The sequence below is a fragment of the Lytechinus pictus genome, chromosome 18 (assembly GCF_037042905.1).
Source record: "Lytechinus pictus isolate F3 Inbred chromosome 18, Lp3.0, whole genome shotgun sequence".
Classification (NCBI taxonomy): domain Eukaryota; kingdom Metazoa; phylum Echinodermata; class Echinoidea; order Temnopleuroida; family Toxopneustidae; genus Lytechinus; species Lytechinus pictus.
In genome coordinates this window covers 4,687,335-4,693,483 of record NC_087262.1, presented here as the reverse complement: position 1 = coordinate 4,693,483, position 6,149 = coordinate 4,687,335, and positions in this window count along the sequence as shown.

The following is a 6,149-nucleotide window of genomic DNA, read 5'->3' as shown; positions in this document are numbered from 1 at the left end:
GCAGTCTAGTCGGCCCGAGCAGGCTAGGCCAGCAGAGTCGGGCAAATCTCAATCGCTGTTCCGGTGCTCGCTTCGAGCGTGTGCGTGGTGTCTTTGCGTTGAGGAGTATGGAAAGCCAAGTTTAACAAAGCATTTGTTTATCATGTGTGCAATTTCACACGTATTCAAATTATATGAATTTTCATATGGATACTGGATTACTGATCATTTCAATGTCCAGCATGCAATTATGTCCATGTCTGTATTGAGTTGACTGCATTGCATTAATTGAATAAGAATTAAAAATAATAGTTTAATTTAAGTTTAATTAAAGTTAAATTACTTTATGCGTTTGCCCACTTGAATTGATCTACATGTAGAGTTACCAAAAGGTCGGCCGATCCACTGAGCAAAATTGCTATGGGCAAATGAAAAGCCAATTGCAAGTGCGTAAACAGTGTGCATTGCCACCATCGTCTGTTCTCGACGGCAAAAATGAGCATTGAAATGCTTTTCCTCAGCAAATTAGTTCATCTTAGTGAAAAAAATTAGGCCCTGTGTTTTCTACATTTAAATTAACTTATGTGGGATGAAGTGTCTTACCTTCATGTGGTATCGAAAGTGACGTTTGGAGGTTAAATCCACGAGAAATCCACAGAGTTTCGTCGCGTGTATTCGCTATGGAGAAAAATGCGTGCGATCGCATGCGTTATTGCAAGCTCGAGACGGCGCTGTTGAACTTGGTCTGGAAATTCATAAAAATAAACAAAAATCCTTTGAGTAGGCTCACAATAAAATCATAAAAAATATGCTTTATGACTAAACGGTAGTTCTCTTGCCCACACATATCATACTTGTTGTTGCGTAAGAAATCCTTTTTTCATGATAAAAATATAGCAATAAATGTTTTTAAAATTATGTTTTCCACATGGAATATGTTTGAAACATCTATATTAGAAGAAAAATGTGTTTTTTTAATGAATTCAAACTAAAATGAAGTTTATACATGCTTGCACTTTTTCATACTACTCAAAAAACAAAATGGGCCGTCAATCAACGTTGGTTACCTCGGCAAGTAGGCGTGGTCTATCGTGAAGTTCGCTGGTGACGTATCTTTCTCGCTAGACTTTACTCAGCCGCCGAATTTAATTCATTCTCCGCGCACGTGCAACTGCAACTTATTATCGTCACTGCACTGCTGGTGTTTGCCGCATTGAGGACAGATGAAACAATTCAGATAGAGTTGCGCGTGTACAATGAGTGAAACAGCGCGATCGTTTCATGATCGAATGAAACAGTGTGCCTGTCGAGATAAAATTCATCTGCCATGTTATTTTCTATCGTGTTTTATGCAACTGCAATTGATTTGTTATATTATTTTCTTTGATATTTCCTGTATATGTATGTATGAATTTTATTTGAAGTGAATGAATTATGCTGGTGTCCTTGCCATTGAGGACAGATGAAGATGAAACAACACTGATAGAGTTGTGCGTGTACAAGGAGTGAAACAGCGCGATTGTTTTATGATCGAATGAACAGTGTGCCTGTCGAGATAAAATTCATCTGCCATGTTATTTTCTATCGTGTTTTATGCAACTGCAATTGATTTGTTATATTATTTTCTTTGATATTTCCTGTATATGTATGTATGAATTTTATTTGAAGTGAATGAATCATGCTGGTGTCCTTGCCATTGAGGCAGATGAAGATGAAACAACACTGGTAGAGATGTGCGTGTACAAGGAGTGAAACAGCGCGATTGTTTTATGATCGAATGAACATGCAGTGTGCCTGTCGAGATAAAATTTATCAGTCATGTTATTTTCTATGATGTTTTATACAACTGCAATTAATTTTTTTTCTGTGATATGTTCCTGTTTATGTATAAATTTTATTTGAAGTGAATTATTATAAAGATTAATCCAAAACAAAGCAAATAATTGTCGGCTTCATTGTATTCGTGATGAACAAGTTAAGGTATCAAAAAATGATGCTTATTTTTTTTATTTGAATGACTTTGAGTAAATTGGAATTGACAAGGACGTTTAGTGTTTCCTGTTCAGTGCAATTTTTGTTTTCTTTTTTTCATTTCACATTCTCGGGATGCGAACCTCCACTATAATTATAATTAATGAATACCATTATAAACAAAAATATTTGAAAAATAAAGACTCGCAAAAATTTTAATACTAGTGCAACGGTGATTTTTTTTTATTTTGTTATTTCATTTACTGGGAGGTACGACAGACAAATACCCGGTGTAGATCAAAATTTTGCTAATGGGGGGGGGGGGGGCTACAATTTTTACCTTTTTAATTTTCGCACCGCCAGTAGGAGGGGTTGCCGCCGCCCATAATTGGGTCCGGCACCTGGATCTGCCTATGGAATGGATGAGGAATAAGGAAAGGGGAGAAAAATAAAGGTGCCCCCTCCCGTAATATATCAAATATTTGTTAGTGGATTTTGTCGTTCATTCTCAAGTGAGGACTTATTTTTCAACTTTTCCCAGGAATTTTGTGTATGGAATGATTTTTTCTTAGCATACTAGGTCTTGAATGCCCCCACTTTGGAAAATCCTGGATCAGCCCCTGTCAAGGTGTATATAGATGAAACTAAACTTGAATAGGGCTCCACATTAATGATTTTCAAAATTTAGCCATTTCCTATTTTCCCCGTTTAACACTTTGAGGTGAATAATTCAAATGCTTTCCCCATCGCTACCATAGAAGGATCCAGGGGGGGGGGGTCATCCCCCCTTCCCTGTTGGCGGATTAAAGACCAAAAAATGGAGAAAGGAAGAAGAAACAGAAGGAAAAGAGAGGGGGAAAGGGAGGGAGAAAAGTGAATAAAATTAGGGAGGGGAGACTTTGATGATTTAAAAGAACATGCAAAATTGAAATTTTCGCTCGCGCTTCGCACTCGCATTGCTTATTTTCGATGAGTACATATTGCTCAATAGGCTGATATATATGAGCTTGACATTTAAGCTTTGCAGTCAAAATACAAAACAAATACTGTACGGTCAGCTAGGACATTGAACTTTCATTATTCTTTTTGATTTATACCTCGGTCACATTTGCTCTGCGGCGGCCGTACGGAGAGTCGAAATAGCCGTTTTATTCATTTTTATTCAAACCACCTATATTGTGCTTAATTTGACCTTTTCACATCGGAATATCCAATATTATCAGTTCGCGCTTCGCGCTCGCATTATTGATTTCCGTGGTAAAAAGTGTATTAAGAATGCACAAATTCTAGAACACGCATGTTTATTGAGACGGGCTGCTTATCCTTTATTGAAAACAGCATGCTTAAATTATCTCGCTTCAGATTAGAATATAAAAAAAAATCTTCTCGCTCTTGCATTATAAAATAATGTAAGACGGTAACCAATTACCCACCCTTTTCACGATTTAGAAAACATAAATATAAAATAGTGTTCCTTTTAGGTCTATATATCTCAATTGTTATCCGCTCACGCTTCGTGCTCCCACTGTGTTCTGTTCATACACAAAGTGCTTGGAATGTCCATTTTTATGGTCAGAATTTCAAACATTTTAGCTCGAGCTTTGCGCTCGCATTATTTTGATTGAAATATGCATCGTCTTCTTGGCTAACTGTAAACCGCCATTAGCAAGTCCCTTTTCGATCAGGCCAGAACGTATATTTCTCTCTTTTCTTACTTACTTTTTTTTTGCTCCTTCGCGCTCGCAGCAATTTTAGTAAAATACGCATCTTGTTCAAGTTCACAAACATTGCCCAGAATGTTCAATTTTGAGGATAAAAAACATGAAATTTCAAAAATATTTTAGCTCGCGCTTCGCACTTGCAATATAGGGGCTATGATATTATTGTATATTGTATTTTGTGTATGCTGTTTAATGAGAATAAAGAAGTGACTGTTAGGACTACCCCTATTAACTTTGAGCGGCTGATTGTGGAAAATACGGGTGCAAATATTTTTCGGCCCCTTCCCCGGTTTATTTCCAATTTGTCTAATTGCCAACTCGTCTACTATCGTTTGGTCCATCAGTTCGTCAACTCACCACATAGTCTTTTTTCTTCTTCATTTAGTCTAATGCCATTCCGTCTAATGACCAGTGGACCCAAAAGCCATTTGGTCCATATACCATTTCATCTAATTGGACTATAAGTGTATTATTGTGCAAAATGAATGAAAATAAAATGGGTATTAGACCAACCGGTTATGAGACTAAATGGTCATAGACGAGATGGTTATTAGACAAAGTGATGATTGGACCAAATGGTTAATGGACCAGTGGCTGTTAGACGAAATGTTGATGGACAGATTGGCATAAGACTAAATGAAAGTAGACCATGTAGTGAGTGGACAAGTTGGCCGTAGACGAATTGGCACCCCCCCCCTATTGGCGATAGATCCGCCCATGCACTACTACTTCTTTCTTATCTCATTATGATCTCTCAGTTCCATATCCCCCCCCCCTCTCTCTCTCACTCTTTCTACGAGGACTCTTTTATCGTATGCATATCTTCCTTCGATTTCCTCCCCCCCCCCCTCTCTCTCTTTCCCTCTCCTGACTGCTGTTCCTTTATAGTTAATTCCCCTCTTTTCTCTCAAACCCCCTTTCTGTCTCAACATCTTTGCCCCCCCCATAAATTTCATTCAATTATTCTACCCCTTTCAATATCTCCAACATGATTCTATACTCCTCAATGTGCCATACACACCTTGAGAGAGAGAAAAAAAACACTCAAGAGATAAATGGGCAGAAATAGCATGGGTCAAAGAAAGAAGCATTAATGGTTCAAGATTATGGGATTCACAGAATTTAATGCATATGTAGAGTAAATACATGATTTATAATGTAGTAACATATTGATAATGGCAGTTAAAAGGAGGGTAATCCTTGTGACTTGGCCTTATACAAATTTTGGCTCGCGACTTGCGCTCGCATAAACGGTTAAAAATATTACCTGATACATCATATTCATAATTACAAAAGTGCTTGAAATTTCCAGTTTTCATACCATGTTATCATCAGATTTCGCGTCTCATTAGGCATTTATAGATCAGATATTAATTTTAATGGTTTAATTGTCCTTTCTGTTTCATCTCGCGCTTAGCAAGAGGAATAGGAAGATATTCATCACTTTCATGTCCCGGTCCTTTGTCAAATCTATCAGCTCTTTATTAAGTGCGATCCAAATCCACCTCACAAAGTACTTGAGCTGAAATTGACCCCTTTTTCAGATCAGAATGTCAAATATTTTAAGGTCGCGCTTCGCGCTCGCTTTGATTTTAAATTTCATGTTAAAATATATATTCAGAATGCCTAGATTGTAGGCCTAAATCGGAAACACGCGAGCGCATGTCTATCTAGATACTCAACTTGTTAGTATTTCAATCATTATCCAGTTTCTGAAAAACAAAATTCTGCTAGCGCTTTGTGCTCGCATTTTTTATGTAGGAAGAACCCCTATTACTCATCCTTATTATACAAAACATGAATAGAGTGTCCCATTTTTTAGGTCTAAATCTCGATTTTTTTTCCCGCTCGCGCTCGCATTAATTGTTTTATAGCGACGATCCTGTTCATGGTCACAATAATCGATTAAAATTTTCCATTCTTTATGTAGAAGTGTAAAAAAAAAATCGGCTCGCGCTTGCATTATTTTATTGTTGAAATATGTAACGTCTCCATGGCTAAGTGAAATAAGCAGTCCTTAACAGGTACCTTTTTGATCAGTTCAAAACGTATACAAAAATATTATGCTCGCGCTTTGCGCGAGTATTATTAAAGTAACAAAGATCGGCAATTTGACATCCTTTTCCATGATGATTTAAAAGACATGACTAGACATGTCTCGTTTTTAGGTCTAAATCTTCCAATTTTGTGCCCGCGCTTCGCATCAATATTGCTAAGTTATATACCTATCCTGTTTAAGTTACAAAAAGTGCCTATGATTTCAATTCTGTTCGCACTTCGCGTTCTTAGTAATTATTTAGTTGCATACACATCTTTTTCATGATAAACATTGCCCAGAAATTTCAAACTTTGGGGAAAAACATAATTTTTTTAATAAATTAGCTCGCATTATATAAAAAGGGTTATGATATCATATATTTATGTTGATTTATAAGACAAAAGCTAAGAAGTGACAATTTCTTCATAGAAACAAATATA